The following is an 18,484-nucleotide window of genomic DNA, read 5'->3' as shown; positions in this document are numbered from 1 at the left end:
AAATTAGGATGGCAAAAATATATTTCAGAATAATTCAGAGTTGAAATTATCTACAATATGTACTATATAAGATTTCTTAGGCAGAAGAATTAACATTAATGAGCAAAGTAGTAGGAAGAAAAGTAACTTTCAGAAAAGACTAAAATGGGTTTCTGAAGGAAGGCTGCAGAGAACAGTAATAAGGGACATTGAACGAACAAGATGTGAATCTTTCACATTTTAAATAACACAGGGATTACATAGTACTGAGAAAAGATCCAGTGAATCTGGATGTTATACCAGAAAATAAACTTTTGTTGGTTTAGTCTCTCCCATTGCTATCAATCTAAATAAGGAGAATGGGGAGCTTAATAATAAATTATGTTAGGCACCTTCTCCAATCCTTAATTGGATAGTAAATTCCACTGGTCATGAATCATTGAAATGCTCTCTCTCTCTCTCTCTCTCTCTCTCTCTCTCTCTCTCTCTCTCTCTCTCTCTCTCTCTCTCTCTCTCTCTCTCTCTCCATACAATACTTTAAATCTACTCCTGTAGATTAGATTACCATCTTTGTATTTTCTTCCTTTTGTCACTTTAGGGAAAACAGCACAGTGTTTTACTCGGAACTCCAAACTCCTCACACGGCTTTGTGTAGTAGAATTCTAACTCTTTTTTTTTTCTGTACCTGTTTTCTCCATGGCAACATAAAAAACATAATGTCTGCACCACTTCTTTGTGAGGAGCGCATGAATCAATACATAAAGTACTGACGATTAGTGTTGGTGTAATGCATGAACTGCCACATCATCCCCGGTTAGTAAATTTCCTACAGGTTAATCCAGGATTTGTGTCCATGAACTCATTTCTTACTGCCAGGGACAGAGCTGGTCCTTCGCTTTGCTCTCTCTGTGTTTTCATTTGTATTCTGCTTTGTTCCTGCTCCATCCCTTTCACAGCTGTCTCTCTCAAGATGTAATTTCTTGTTTATGTGCTTTTTAACCTTTATGAATACATGTGCGATCTGTTTTATATAACATATATTTGTATCTGAACATAATTTGCATCATTTGTGGTTTTTATTTATAACTAAATAATCATTTGCAATACCTATAGATATTGATAAAGTCCTCTGGGTCTTCCACTCTTCCCCACACAATAAGAGAGTCTTTTGGCAATAAAATTAAAATGCATAAACAAATTTAACGCTAGCTTTGAACCAGCCTCTACTGCCAGGACTTGATCACTTCAATATTGCTATTAGTGCCTGGCTAATTTTACTTGATTTACTTGAATTACTTGAATCTTCAAGTAAAATTAGCTAAAACATTCTAGACTGAGAAATAACTTCTGGAGAGAGATTTTGAAACACAATGGAAAATAAAAATGAAACCAAACCTCTCTTGAAAAAGTCAAGTCAGACTGTGATTCTTGAGCAGTAGCACTTACACAATGAACTCGTCTTGTGGTTGAAAGTAGTAAATCATTTTGTTAAAAGTATTTGATACTGTCAGTTCTTATTAGCATTCTTATTCAACTTGCTATGCACTATTTATTTGCACTTATATGTGAGTATTTGAAATTTTGCCAACCAGATAACTAGAAGTGTGTGTGTGTGTGTGTGTGTGTGTGTGTGTGTGTGTGGTTTTATTGTAAAAATTTCAATTACTTGTGGGTATATGAACAAATGTTTATACATTGTTGTTAGGAATTAGTGGTTGGAGATTTCTAGAGTAATTATGACTACAGTAGCACTGAGTAGTTAGGTTTCTAGAATCACACATGATTTACTACTTGTAAAGCAGATCTTAAGTCCAATTAGAGAACTGTGGGATCCCACCAAGGAAACTTCTCTTTGCAACAGATGGAGACCACTACAGATAACCACTACAGATATCAATTAAAAGGCAGAGCAGTGAGGTTCAGTTTCAATGGCTGCATCTGCGAAACACTCCTGCATATAAGGCTCAGAGAACATCACTGGAGAGAGTGCCAAAAGTTTGTAAGAGACAGAAGGTTGGGAATCTGCTGTGAGGGTGTCTCCTAATAATGTCAGAAGCTACACCCACAGAGACTCACTAACATGGTTGCTCAAAAGTGAGCTGAACAAGCACAGAAATGGGCATCCCTAAAAGGACCATAGAAAGCCCACAAGACCTCAACCCTACACCAAAACTATTGACAAGCGAGCAATGCTGGGAAAGGGAGAAATGGCCTTTCAAGGGAGGAGCACAGCAATTGGTTGTCCAGTCCCAAATTGTCAGTCCTATAGAAATACAAATAACAGTACACAGACTGCCCAGTTTATATTTAGAAATATACACACATTCATAATACATATGTATGTATGTACAAACATGCAATATATAAATATATATGTGTGTATATGTATATATGTATATGTATGTATATATGCATATAATAAAAAGGAGGCCATGAGTTTGCTGGATAGCAGGGAAAGACATATGAAGGGTTTGGACTGAAGAAAGAAAAGTGAAGAAAAATTGTATTTATAATCCCAGAAATATAAAAAGGTCTACAAGATATATAAATTACACATTATCTGTCATTGTTTTTTAATTGCTTTGGAACTTAAAATATATATGTACAACTATTTTTATTTCATTTAAAATTAACAAATAGCATATAAAATAAATAAGAAAATAGTATTTAATGATCATATCAAAGTAAATTGATATAGTGAACAGTAAAGGAATTATTTTCACCTTCAACTCAAATAAAAAGTGAGTTTATAAATTTGTTCATGTTTCTATAATATTGGAGCAAAAACACTTTATTATGACTGACAGTTATTCAGCCATGTATTACCTGCATAAAAACCATGAGTCATACTTCACCTCTTTTCAGAGCCCGCTAGACATTCCAGACGGTAGCTGTTTGTTCTTTTTTCTATAACTGAAATTTATTGTTACATCTGCAATATAGAAAATAACTTCAAATGTGATTTTTCTGATATATAATAATTAATTAGCTTCTTATTATAGCTAGTTCTTCAATATATTTAGTTTTTTAGTGTTCTTGATTCAACATTGTTATCTATTGGTTTTCTATTCAACATTTTGAATATATTTGATATATATGTATATATCATTCATTTGAGAAAAAAGATGGCATTTTTCTGATCTCTGTGCATCTCATGAGGTTGACTGTCTTTATTCACTTATTCACATTTTTTTTTACTGTCTCATTCAGTATCTACTTCAGTGTGCTTGAAATCTTTCAGTACCAAACCAGGATGAGTCTTCTAGTGTAAAGCTACTTGAGTCAGATTCTTTGAGTGGCTCTTCACATTGGAAAATGTACTTAGCTGACACTGTAGTCAGACTTTCCTTTGGAGTCCAAGCTCACAAATAATAATATGGAGACTCCTTATTAATTATGAAATCTTTGCCTTAGCTTAGGTTTTTCCCATCTAGTTCTTAAAAACTTAAATTAATCCATTTTTATTAATCTATATTCTTTCATGGGGCTCGATTATCTCTCCTCTGTGCCATATGTCCAACTCCATCAGTATCTCAGTGGTGACTTTTTCTTGCCTAGATTCATCCTGAGTTTCTCTCTTTGTCCAGGTGTCTCAACTATTCTCTCCTTCCTAGCTACTGGCCATTTGGCTTTTTATTTAAGCAAATCAGAGTGACACATCTTTGCACAGTGTAAAAAAATATTTTGCAACAGCACTGTTAACAGCATATTCTAGAAATTTTGAATCACTAAAAGACTTCTTAAATTTCTTCCTGAGTGATTACAGATTGGTGTGCAAAGAGTGACACACTTGATATCATGGACTATATTATATACTCTCAAATATTTAAAAGATAATATTTTCTAATTCTTGGTGTTTCTATGTAAATAGATCAATATTTTAACATATCTTGTATTTAAATTTTTGACATTTACATTTCAAGAAATCAAACAATATTAAAAGTATCAATTACTCTATTTCCTGAGTTTCATTATGGTTATATGTTAGCTAGCTAATATTTGGAAAATTGAAGGAAGCAACATACAATTTCAAACTAACTATTCCATTTTTTAAATCATATATTTACATAAATATACATGCTTATTGTTTGGAGTGCTTGCAAGTTATTAAAATGTGTTTGTAAATAGCTAAATATTGAATAGTTAGAGACCCTAAGGTAAACTTTCAGTCATTCAAAAACACTAATATAAGAATAAATTCTGTATTATTTTTACATGCATAATTTCACTAGATTTCAGTGCTTTTCTGAAATAGAGTTTAGAAGAAAGCTTCTGTTTTTATTCTTATATCATCCTGATTATATGAGCCATGTGTTGTCGCCAGTGTTTTAAAGCATAGCATCTACAACTGGGCTTACTTGCATGTTTTATTTTATGCTTGAAAGATACTGTTTAAATGCCTCAAACTTTCACAGTATTTATTTGTGAGGATTAAACAATAACGTCTATAAATTTAAAAAATGGGTTTGATGACTTTATTCATCTTAAACCTTGATTGACATAGGCTACCTTATTTACAGAGGAGCTCATCCTGTTATACAGTTTAAATCAGTACCATTTAGCTTGCTCTTTCCCATTATTTCTCTTTCTTTCTTTCTTTTTCCATTCTTCTGTCTTCTTTATTTTCATCTCTTCTCTAAAAAAAAATCCATTTAAGTTCAGATTCCACCAGCTTTCATAAGTGTTCCCCTGTGATGACAGAATATCTCTTTACCTCTTTTTCTAACCAAAGAACAAAGTTGTTGAAAACAATTCTATCAGTGGTACATAATGATCTAAAAATATTTTTTGAAATCGGGACCACATTTTAAAATCTAAGCAGACTAGTGAGATAGCGATACTAGTAAAATCTTCACTATGCAATTACTAGGACATAACATTCAGTCCCCAAAACCCACATAAAGAAAGGCAGGTGGGATGTCACACACAGGCTTGTAATAGCAATTTTGGGGAATAGGAGACAATGGGATCCTTGGGGGCTTCTCAGTCAGTCATCCCAGCTTATTTATTGAGTTCTGATCTAATGAAAGATGCTGTCTCTGTAAAATAAACAAAACAACTTGAACAGTGCCTGAGGAACAACCCAAGGCTTGTAAGCTCCAAATACATACCCATGCACACTCAAAACAAACAAATTTACATAGCATTCTTGTCACGAAATTGCTTTATTCAGTAAGCAGATACTTTCACGTAGCTAAGAAAATCAAGGGATTACTAGTGTCCTCAATAATTGTGTCAAATTTCAGATTCATCCTCATGTAACATAAAGCATAATATTTTAAAAGAGATGTTTATCTTATGTCCATAACTATGGGCAAGTTTCTTGACCAAATGTTCTTAAATTCTCTGTAAAAAGAAGGAGGTAAATCTGTGCTATTTTGTTTGTGTAAAATTAATAGTGGGTACAGTGGACCTAAAACAAAAGAATAATTTTATAATAAATACTGGTAAAAATAATCTCAATCATCATCAAAGGAAATATTGATATTGACCTTTTAAAATCACCATCGAGTTTCTTTTTTTTTTTTTTTTCAGAGTATGCTGGACGGGGTGTTCAGGCCATCTGTTTATTAAGTGCTTCTTTTTTTTAATTGAAAATTTCCACGTCCTCCCCTCCTCCCACTTCCCTCCTCTCCCTTTATTCCCCCTTCCCCTCCCTCTCCAGGCCAAAGAGCAGTCAGGGTTCTCATAAAGAAAAAAAAAATCTCAGTACAGCTTGTCTTGGTTCTTTCTGCCTCACAAAGCAACCCTCCTCCATTTGATTTCGTTCTCTGTCAATGAGGGTTTATTTACATCACAGTCTCTCAACTATCTTGGGATCTACTTTTTCTGTCAAGTCTTTTTGCTCAGCTCAGACATCTTCTACATTAATCTACAGTTTTGTAATGGGAATTTGTACTTGCATTTGTTGAAATGTGAGGGACTGTAATAACAATGTAACTGAAGATGTAATCCTTGCATTTGGGTTTGGGCTCTTATGATATTCCAAGCCCCATATCCCTGATCTTCTGGGAATGTCTTGAGCTTAGTTTAGTGACCCACAGTGCCTACAGAGTCCCAGGTAAACTAAGTTACAAAAAAATAAAAATTGGGCTCATCTTAATTTTAGCCTCCTTAAGATTATTAAGATATATATTTGATAATAAAAACTTTCATTATGAAATTTCTTATTGAGAATTTCTTTTACAAACTAAAATCAAAGTGACATGCCCTTTTAATCTATACTACATTATGTTAGATTTTTTTGTGGTTGCTGTGGTAACGTATTTTAAGAACAGCACTTTGCAGAAGAAAGTGTTTATGTAGTTCACGGTTCAGATGTCACAGCTTTAAGTCACTGTAGCAGGGGCTGAAGTGAGCTGGTCACATAGGATCCATGGTGAAGAAAAAACAGAAAGTGACCAATATATACTTGCAGGGGACTTTCTCTATTTTGTTCATTTCAGGGCCCTAGGCTCAGAGAGTAGTCCCTCACACAATAAGAATATGCCTTCTCACATCCACTAATGTAGTCATGATAACCCTCCACAGACATTCCAGAGGCCCATATCAGAGGTGATTCTATTTTCTGTCAAGGTGACAGGTAATATTACCCTTATAAATAACTGTCTTTGAAACATCAATTTCAAGGAAGTAACAAATCAGTTATTTACACAGTGTCCTGAAAAACCAGCATCAACATATACAGTCCATTCTCTGTATGAAGAAAACTGATATTTATAGTATATTATATACCAGCCTGTTGAGAACTCATGCATAATTCCATATTCTTTAATAGCAATTTCTTTCCATTGAAGAAGATCCCAACAAGATTCCTGTGAACAAGGACAAGGAATGGGAAAATGAGACAGTACTTACCTCATTTCTTTTGACATTTACTTTGAAAGGTTTCACCCTTGCCTTGTATGACACACTTTGCTAGTATTTTGCTGCACTCTTATTCTCATTTAATATTTCTGATAAAACACGATATTCAGATAGAAAGAAAGGAAACCATATTAATTTTACCTAATATAACTCTTTTTTCATTTAGTATAGAAATGTGTCACCTTTTACTTTAGGCTTCTCACAGCTCTGGAGTTTAAAATATTTTTGGTTTAAGATTAAATTCTACAGCCAGTAGATGAAGGGTGTTTGTTGAAATTGTTATGGAAAGAGAGTCTGTGGTCCAAATAATCACTTTTCTTACTTCAAATTTAATACAAGGATATCAGGGATGCAGTTGAAAAAAATCTAAGCTGGCTGGCACACCAAGACAGACATCTGTAGAAGGAATGGGCGGGCTGTGTCAGATAACTCTCCTCCATCAGACATCAAAATTTCTTTTGTATTTAAAGATATCACCAGATTCACATGATTTCCTGTTAATTTATGTCTTTAAACATTTAGGTAAATTAATATGGCTATATACTAAGTAAGGGAATGCAAGGCATCTACCTTGACTAATCTTAGGAGTGCTCCAATGAAGGACCTCTTGAGCTATCTTTGTTCTTGGCCTTTCTTTTGCAGTACCTTTACATTCCAATTTAGTGCAAATCCTGCTAAGCCCATTTAGACATAAAATCAAAGTCTCTATTCCCTACTGGGATTGTATAAATCTCAAATTTGTCTTCAGAAGCTACCAGCTAGAGCAAGTTCAATAGGAACCTTTTACACTGCATACTTCCTGCCAATGACTTCTCAGTTGACCACCACATCCAAAATTTTTCATTGGTTATAAATCCTCACTGTTAAAAAATAACTTCTATTGATTTTTTTCCTTTGACAAATTTGTATGTGTTTAAAGTTTATATCAATGATTGTAGCTCTCTACTCTCTAATCTCCCTTTCCCTTTTACTACCTCTCCCCTCCTCCTGATACATATGTTTCAACTGTACATATAGTTTGATTTAAATAGAAAAACATGTTTTCATAGTACAAAGGCTCATGGAATTATCAATGTTATTCAACAGATTGTAACTGTAAAATTTTGTTGAATGGTTTGAATGCCTTTAAACAGTAAACAATGAAACTTTGACTTGATCTTTTAACTACAAATTCACAACATTTTTAACTTTATATTTAAAACTATACACTATAAGGTTCTTCTCTTTTGCTGCTCCAGCAGGGTTTGTGTGTGACTTTGAATATATTTTTCCACTTGTCAGTAATGTTATGCCTCTACCTTGAAGAATATTGAAAGCAGAGCTCTGGCATTTAAATTGAAAATACCACAGATAACTGGATTTTATTAAAGGCCATCTATTTTGTCATGTATGTTAATTAAATAATTTTAGTGTATGCTTATGCAGTTTCAGAATGCAAATGTTAATTTGATATCAGAAATCTCTCACACATGTATCCTCTACTGAATATGACATTCACTTTAATTGCTAAAAATAGTTTGTTGATTAGCACTATTACATCTATACTGCACCTTTAAAATGATCACTACAAAACCCTAACTCAATTATATGTATATTTTGCTTGCTAGAATAGGTCAGCCCATTCTTGTTTATCAGTAGCTTCCATTAACCTACACTTCCCATAGTTCCTTGTTCCAATCAGCTAAGACAACAGCAGCACCTGTCTGCTGCAAATATGCTCAGAATTCAATAATAGATTTTTATGAAAACCAAATAAACAGAGAATACAATATGGGACAGACGTGTTCAAATTTCTCTTTTCTGATTTGCTACTTCTCTCTCGTTTAGCTCCTGCAGTATTCTTCTTTAGCACATGACATGAAAGTTGTATTTGTCACCAGAGCTGGCAAAGATATTATCAACGATAAAACTAATGTTTGTGCCTTACAATTAAATATGATTTGAAGCCAAATCTATTATGAAATTAGGATATTCAAAGAAATGACTCTTCCAAATATAAATGTATAAATCTTGTATTATCAGTCTTTAGTGAAATGGGCTATATTTTCAAACATAAAGTTAATGTTAGGATTCCAAAAATTCATCAGAAATCTACCACAGGTTAGACTATGGTTGTTTTTAATATTGCACTTAAGGTAGAAATATCCAATTTACTATGAATATCCTCAAGTTTTAAAGATTGGTTTTCTGGAAAACGTTTAAAACATATTTAAAGAGAAAATATTTCTTCTCATTCACTGTTGTGTGTGGAGTAAATAACTCACACAATGCTTTTCAAATAAATGAAGAATCTGCCTATTTCCTGAGTGCCGACTAGGCTGAGTTTCCTGTATTATCCAAATCCTGACACCATTAACGCTTATTCATTTTTTAATTCATCATTTAGGATTGATATGAAACATAAGGTGGTAAAAATATACTAGAGTCTTCATTGCAGATGGAACAGAGTGGAGAAGAGAAGGCCCCGCTGAACATTTAATGTAGAAAAAAAGCCAAAAGGATCTTGAATGCAACTGGCACGATTGGTACTTTGCTTAAGGAACGTTCCTTGTACATATCAGGAATCAAGTAGTTAATATTAAGACCATGTGTAGACTTTTACTACATTGACTTTTATTTTTTACTATTTAATGTTGTTGGTTTTATTTTATGCTTGATTTGACAAGGTCTTACCCTGTAGTTGTGGATGGTGTAGAATTTGCTGTCAATCAGGGTAGTCTACATCATGCAGTCATCATCCAGCCTCAGCATCCAGGAATTTGACGTAACAAGTGTGTTGTATTAGGCTGTTTCTTTGTTTCCTGGCTGCCTGGCAGCTCAGACCCAAAATAATCAAACAGCAACTATATTGTTTAAAATACTGCTTGGTCCTTTATCTCTAGCTTCTTATTGGCTAACACTTATATCTTGATTTAATCCATTTCTAGTAATCTGTGTATCACCATGTTGCTGTGGTTTACAGGGTAAAGTTCCCAGCGTCTGTCTCTGGCAGGACTATGTGACTTCTCCTGACTCCGCCTTCTCTCTCTAAGCATTCCATCTAGTTTTCCCCACCTAACTAATTTCTACCTTGCTATAGGCCCAAAGCAGTTCCGTTATTCATTAATGGTAATCACAGCATACAGAAGGAAATCCTACATCACCTCTCTTTTATGTTTAAATATAAAGGAAGGTTTTATTACAATATTTATATCTACTTTATCTTTTTACCTTAATTAAGGAAAACTATAAGTATAAATTCTTCAACTCCATCAAAGACTCCAGAAGGATATAATATTACTTAAGTAAACAGGAAGTACATTGTAAGCGACTTCCAAAATTCTAGAAATGAGAGACATCTTCCTGCCTGGACAGTCACCCAAAGTTCTTCTCTACCATTGGGGCATCCATCTTCAGCCTACCTGCCATAGCAACAAGCAGACTTTTTCATGAAGCAGGAAATTTTAAAGACAGTGTTGCCTATGTTGGCAGTTTGCCCGTCACTTCCTTCTGTGTCCTGTAGAATGGCTAACAGACTCTTTCATGAAGCTGGAACCCCAAAGGACCATTTCACTTTTAGACAAGTTTAACAGTCATTTCTCTGTGGGTCCCGCATATTTGGTTCATACAACATAAGAGCAGGCAAGAACAGTTTTTTTGCCCAAATGGCTAACCAACTTCATAAGGATCCTCTGTCATGCCCATCTTCTTCTTGAAGTAGATTTGTGCTGCCAGGAGTAGATGTGTTTCACTGTTATGAAAAGTTCTAAATTCTTAAAACAATTTAAATGCCATATTCTGTTATTCTTTGAAATGTTTGGAGAATGTGTATCCATCTGAAATACATATCTGTACAGCTAGAAAATTCAACTAACATGACTACAGGCTTGACTATTATAGATGATTATCTATTAACCTATATTTCTTAATTATATATTACATTTTAAATGACCTTTACAAACGTAATACCTTATTCAAGAGCAGAAATATACGTATAACAAAATTGACCTTAAATCTGTATCAATAAACCTAGATCCATACCAATGCAAATTTAAACAGCATATCCCCCTTTAAATGTAAAGGAACATTTATAAACATAATTTGGGAACATGGGCATAGTTCTCTCCAAACTGCTTCCTGCTGTTTATTGTGTGAAGTAATTTTGGGGGGCATTTCCCAGTGACCTTTCAGGGGGTCTTGGTCCATTAAATCATATTAGTTTGGAAGCAATCCACAGGTCCACATCCTCTGTGGAAGCAAAAGAAGAACCTCTTTTCCAAAGCAACATATCATTACCCATATTTTGAAGTCAAGAAACCTATAAAATATCTATGCTAGTTTAGCTTACCAGCCTATACAATGAAATGTTCTCCGTACTTAGCTCTTTAACAACCAAGAAAATTCAAAGACAATACAATACTATACAAAATCCAGACGCTCTGTGAATTTTCCATTTTAAGTGGCTTATTTTTCTGTTGTAGGAGTGTAAGCCCTTTGTTTCATCCTCCTGCCCAGCTAGTTTACACCCAAAACAATCACACAGAAACTGTATTCATTTAAACACTGCCTGGCCCATTATTTCTAGCTTTCTATTGGCTAACTCTCACATCTTGATCTAACCCATTTCTATTAATCTGTGTTCACCATGAGGTCATGGCTTACCGGGAAAGATTCAACATGTCTGACTGGGTGGCTCCATGTTGACTCTCTCTTCTGACTACCTTTCTTCCTCTAGAATTCAGTTCTGTCTCCATGCCTATCTAAGTGCTGCCCTATCAAAAGGCCAAGGCAGTTCCTTTATTCAACCAATGAAAGCAAACATAGACAGAAGAGCCTCCTACAACATTTTTCTTTACCACTTTTAATCTATGACTATCTCTATTCTTTAAAGACTTTGTTTTTTTAGAACAATTTATTTCTTTTTCAACTCTCTATACTCATTTTCTTCTCTCTCCACATACTATCTACATTTATCCAACACTATGATCCATTTAGAGATCTTTTTTAGGTTTTTGTCTTTATTGTGTATCTATAATTATTTTCTGACTGGAAAGGCTTTTAAAAAATGCTAAACCCTTCTTATATACTAAGTGGCAACATTGCTAGGGGTAATATGGTATTTCCTGCTTGCCCCACTCAGCCCAGCATGGCAGAGCTGTTTCCTACCTCTGAGAGCCATGCTCACAGCCCCATTTATAGATACACAACCAGTCTATGTTGCCATTAAGCAAGTTGTAGCAGTCTGTTCACAAACCCCATTTAAATGCTCCATAGTTGGACCTCATCAGTGTTCCTACTAGCAGCAGCATGGCCCAGGAAGCCAGCATTTCAAAATGGCATGGCTTTTTTTTTTCTGCTACAACTGAGTCAGGAAAACCTCTATTAAAGGAATTGCAGCATGCCACCAACAAACAGCAAAAGATGTGTTAAAGGCTGTATTTTTGTGTCTAGAATTCCTTTTCAAGTTTAAGTGGATTTTAGTTGGCCACGTGTATACTTAGGATCCCATAGGGTATATTTTTGAGATAGAACAACCATTATGCCTCTAACAGATAGTTTGATCTAAATTTATAAAAAACAGAAGAATACTGAATCAATTTTGTAAACATAGACTTAGAGATAGTTCATAGTTCCAGATTCTTCTTGAGAATCCAATTCAATTCCCAGCACTCTGCTTGGGTGGCACACAAATAAATGTAATTCCGTGTAATCTGATGCTTTTGCATGACCTCTGCAGACAATCTCACAGATGTTCATACACTTACACATACACAAAATGTAGATATTTTTTTAAAAAACATAAAATACCAAAAAACAAATATTCAAATATTAAAATAATGATTTTCTTACATACAACTGTTACAATTTGTAATCTTTTGGTCTGAAATATCACCCATACCACAAGACTCCTTGTGATATACTCCTGTTTCATTTGCTTGTATCACATTTAGAATTATTTGCAAAATAATTATTGATATAGGTGGGTCATTACAAATTATGGCCCTTAATGTTGCAAGGAATTTTTTTAAATATTGAATGGCAGTGACAATGATGTTTTGATACAATAAAAATGTTTGGTAATTCTCTCTGTCTCTGTCTCTAGCTTGTCTTTGTCACTCTTTCTCTTCCTCTTTTCTCTTCTCCTTCTCTTTTTCTATGTCTCCTAAGTTCTTGAGATATGGGAATAAAAAGAAAATACTTTCTTAATATATTTTCTGCAGAATTTTTATGTAATATAAAGTACATTGATAAAAATACCAAAAGAAATATAAAAAATGTAATATTTATTGCATCTATCAATTTTTGTTATTTTTATAATTAACAATAGATAAGAATAAATACTATTTGCATACATATAATGCAATTTTTTAAAAAATTAACAACAATTCAAAAAGGAAAATAAACGTTTTATAAAAAGAGGAAGCACTCACAATTTTGTATCTTGGTACATAAGTCATGAGATAATCTAAAAAGGAAACAAAATTTCTTTTTTTTTCTTTTTTTCTTTTTTTGGTTTTTCGAGACAGGGTTTCTCTGTAGCTTTTTTAAAGCCTGTCCTGGAACTAGCTCTTGTAGACCAGGCTGGCCTCGAACTCACAGAGATCCGCCTGCCTCTGCCTCCCGAGTGCTGGGATTAAAGGCGTGCGCCACCACCGCCTGGCAGGAAACAAAAATTCTTATTATAATTATGCAACTTTATTGCTCCTGCTTTAATTTCAGTTCACATATTATCACCATCTAAGAACTTACCTTGCACAGATTGTCAATGCTATACACTATTCTGCTTCGTAGTTTAAATATTGGCTGTCTTACTTCAGTTCTGCATATGATAAATCCTAGGTGACACCTTAGCAATGCTATAAGTGATGTGCTATTAGGTTATGTGAAGGAAAAATGCCTGAAGTGTGCATTATGCTTTTAAATATCATATGTTAGAAGAATGTATTCTCTTAGGCACACTCCCTTTGGCAAAATAATGTCTTCTGGTTTCACATACTTCATGCCAGGAGGTCTTCACATTGAAGTGCCCTATCCTCTGTCATTGCTTTTAAAGCCTACCACGTTACTCTTCCTCATACTCAACTGAATCCTCTGGTGTCAGTGACATCATCAAGTTCTTTCCTTCCATTTGTGCTTCTTAAAATAATCCAATACAAAGACTGGAGAGGGGGGATTTAGTTTTTAAAATGGACCAAATTACATAAATTCCCTTAAAAGAAAATATTTGAATCATAACTTCAGGAACGAATATTCTCAAAGAAAAGAATTCCAAGTACTGAAAAGTAAACTCAATTTCAGGCCACAGATGTCTTGTCTTACACAAAACCTGACAATTGCAGGTTTGAGCAGCTTATTATATAGTTATTGCGGCCTCTTCAATAACTCATTTTGATATTTTGTAATTTGCCAAAGTGTGCCTTTGTGATCCCACAGGCTCTTAACTACTTTGTAATGAGTGTGTATGAACAGATGGAAAATGTTTTCAATTTCAGAGAAAACCACTAATGGTTGTCACCAGCTATTAGGAAGACTCAGGAGGCTCAGTTTTCTGAGGAAGGGTGTTGTCATGAAACTCTTCATTTTTTTTAATGAAATGTTTGCTCATTTATACCTAGATTGTGATTTTAGCCTTCACAAGTCTAAACAGATTAGGACTATAGCTGGAAATTATTCAGTGCTTAATAGCCTGGAAATCTAATCCCTAAAATCCATCTGAAAATGGTAGTGCCAAACTGGGTCATTTTATTAGTACAGTGAGAAGTGCTATGAAAATACTTTTACCAAAGAACTTGATAGAGATATTTAAATAAAAACATTAAATTAATCTTTAAGCTTTGATGATGATCCCTATTTTGAAATAAAAGTAAGTATGCCTTCTCTCTGAGACTGTATCCAAAGCAAATAATCTCAATAAAGCACATAATAATGATCATAACAGACATTCTGCAAGACATGCTGAATTCTGTGTTCAAAGATATTTTCTAATTCTCCATAGTGTAAAGTCATTGTTCTGTTTACACACACACACACACACACACACACACACACACACTCACGCACACGCACACATTGATCTTCATGATCTTTGTCAGATATATTGTGAAAACAGGTATATTTCTGATCTAATTATTTTAGGTCATGATTTACCTAATAATGTAATCAAAATTTATTAATTTTTCAAAATAAAAAACCTCAAAGCAAAGCAAAACAAAATAATGACGACCAAAGCAAGAGGGAAGCTAAGGATGGGAAGGATAACAGAGATGATCTGGGGAAAGCAGGAGTGAAATTGTACGTGGATATTATCCACTTAAAAAGAATTTGTTGATTGTTGGAGGATGTCACATCATGCGTCCCAATCATCTTCTTTCCCTTCATATCCAGCCTCTGCCCTTGCAACGTCTCTCCCACAAAAATAAAATAAAATTTAAAAGAAAGAAATAAATCTTGTCTTGGAAATTATAGGGTTACACAGTAATGTCACACCAAATACCCTTTAGTCTATACATTTTTTATTTGTAAATGTTCACTGCAATGAGTGTTTGGTCTGGTGTGAGACCTCTAGCTTCTGCTACAAAAATGATACTAGGACCGCACTGGTTGTCCTCATAGACATCTTGTTGTTGTCCTAGGCCACAAGAATTCTCCATCTTTGGGTCCAAAAGACTGGCTCCTTCATGTGCTCCAGCGCTTTATAGATAGCGTAGATGCTGGGGTGAACCAACTCATAGCCCTGGTTCTTTGCCTGAGTGGTTGCTGGTTGTCAGTCTGTCAGGTCTCTCTCATCTTCATCACCAAGGCAAGCTCTCCAACACTGCCCCAGCTAGCTAGCACAATGTAGCATGCAGCAAGGGGTGGGGCCAGTTCTCCTGCTCTAGTCTTTGTCTTAAGGCTTACCCACACCCACACCACTAGGGCCCACTCTATTATGTTGCCTAGGCAAGATGCAGGACCCAATCTCTTAAGTGCTGGCTCCAGTGAGGGGCAGGGTCAACTCTGTGTAGCCTTCAGAGTTAACAGAATCCATGGACATCAACATAGACGTAGGCTAAAGATCCTGACGTGACACTTGGTAGCAATCTTGGACTGGAGTTCACAATAGACACAGGTGGCAAGTAGGACACCCGTCTCAGCCTGTTCGTCACTCCCTTGCCTCTTCAGATCTGCCTCTCTCCACAGGACATGAAAAATTCTCTCTCTCTCTCTCTCTCTCTCTCTCTCTCTCTCTCTCTCTCTCTCTCTCTCTCTCTTTCTCTCTCCCTCCCTCCCTTGCTCCCTCATCCCTCCCTCTCTACTTCCCTCCTTTCCTCTCTACAAAAGAACTGTCTAAAGTAGTTTTTCTCACAAAGTTCCTAATGTTTATTTGAGGTGTGTGTATGTTGTTATTCAATATGGAATTTTCTTTACCTGTTTTATCAGTTACATTATGTATTCTGTAAGGTAAAGGATTGATTTGCTGTGCTATTATTTCCTCTTAAGTATTTTTTATGGTGTGTGGTATATTATAGTTTTTCAGTAAATATATTTGGGGACAGAAGGATTTCCCTTCAGAAACATTTTAAGCATAGCTGTCAATACAGCTGATATAAATGAAGCCTGTCATAGAAATTTAATGTATCTGTTTTATATTATTTTTTAAATTTAATTGAAATATTATTACATTATCTCCTTTCTTACTCCTCCTTTCTCAATCTTCTCTTTTCTACCCTTCTTCTTTCCTACACACTCTTAAATCTGTAACTTGCATTTTTTAATTACTCTGGCCACAAACACACACACACACACACACAGGCACATACACACATACACATGCACAACACAAATAAATAGTATTTTATTTTTTCAGGGTGAAGGACGCATCATATTTGTCCAACATTCCTTGCTGGCTGTTTAGTCTTCCCAGTTTTTGTTGTGGTTCAGAATTTTGACAGTTGTGCATATACATCATTTATTGTTACATTATCTACTTTTAAAGCATCATATGGCTGATACTTAAAAGAATTTCTAGAATGTCGTTATTGTCTTTTCCATTTTATTCTTAGAGGAAAAGCTATTTTTGTGTTTTGAGAAACATATTTAGTAGGTATTACTGGAATTACACATTAGAAAGACATTTTCTGGGGGTTGAGTCCAAATGCCACCCCTCTTATGTATACTGACATTTATACTGATGTCCCTAGACTAAGCCTAATCCCGATTCAGTGAGTAAACAAGCTATTGACTTTTAGTGAAATGGTACATTAACTGATCTGTAAATTTTCTATTGCCCATAAAAGTCCTAAAAGGCTTGTATCCTTGAAGGGGGAAACAGTTTTTGAATACTAGGAGAAAGTGATTTTTGTTGTTAATTAATTCAAACATAAATATCACAAAACAGAAAGCAAGACTTGTGTTGGCAGTCACTTTTAACATATAACTCGTGTCACGTACACATACAACTTTTTAGATATTCCCAGGCTCCTGATCTACATATTGTGGTGACTTTCAATATGTCATGAAATTTATGACATGTTTTCATCAGAGGAGTTTTCTCAGGTGAGGATTAGATGAGAAAAACAAACTTCTTATCGCCTCCACTCTAGCTTAAGCTGACATATTGCTGACTACCTATATATTTTCCCCAGAATTGTTTACTTTGACTGAAATAATTGTTCACAGTCATGTTCATTTTCCTGAAATCAAACAAGCTGGCTACATTTTTCTTCATTATGTACTACTTTTAACAGAGTAATCTGGAGACTCATACTTTAAAATAATCAAGCAAAATTTATTTGACTGACGAATACTTTCTCTGGGACCACATTTGAGTATTCTAGTTCTTAATGGAGGATCCGTAGTCACATCATTAGATTTATTTCCAAACCATGCAATATATAAGATATTGTATCTCAAAAGCAAATCCAAGCTTTCCTACATAAAACAATGATCATTTTATATAGTCCCTCCTTTTTGAGAGCCAGAAACCTTTGCTTAGTTTGGTGGTTCTTTCTCGGGGCTTTCTGTGAGGTCACCAACAAATTATCTGGTGATGGTGATCTCAGAGTGAAAACGTGGAGAGGAAACTCAACCCCATGGAAATCAGCAGGGCCTTTGCTTCTCTGCATTGGAGATCTGTCCTTGTTGCTTTCCTCCAGAATGTTAGGGGTTGTGGTGAGAAACAGGAAGAACAGAGATACTACATGACATGCTTAAGGGTTATTTGTAGTGTCTGAAGATTTAGATTTTTCATGGTAGTTAGCAATGGTGTGTTACTAAGTCTAGATAATTCTCAGCACAGGGTACCGTTATCAGAAACTGGAAAATACTGGAATTTACCTTAGAGACAGCACATAGTGATTTTATGTTCCCTAATTATTGGAAACTATAGCTATCACTAAAGTACTCCTTCTTTTTCCTTTTTCCTTTTGGCTGGTCTTTCCTGCATTGCCCAGGCTATTCTTAAACTTTGGAGTTCAAATGATCTCACTCCTTCTCACTTGCATGTGCTCAATGCTAACATTATAGTGTAACCCAACTCCTTTGTTTTCAAATATTGCATTTGTTTTATACTCTTCATTCTTCCTTCAATTAGAATTATAATTTTATGTATTTCCTTCATGCACCATTTAACCCCTTCCTCTCTTTCTTCCTTTCCTTGCTTTCAATTTGTATTACAATT

The sequence above is a fragment of the Arvicola amphibius genome, chromosome 1 (assembly GCF_903992535.2).
Source record: "Arvicola amphibius chromosome 1, mArvAmp1.2, whole genome shotgun sequence".
Lineage (NCBI taxonomy): Eukaryota > Metazoa > Chordata > Mammalia > Rodentia > Cricetidae > Arvicola > Arvicola amphibius.
Note: the sequence above shows the minus strand (reverse complement) of the source record.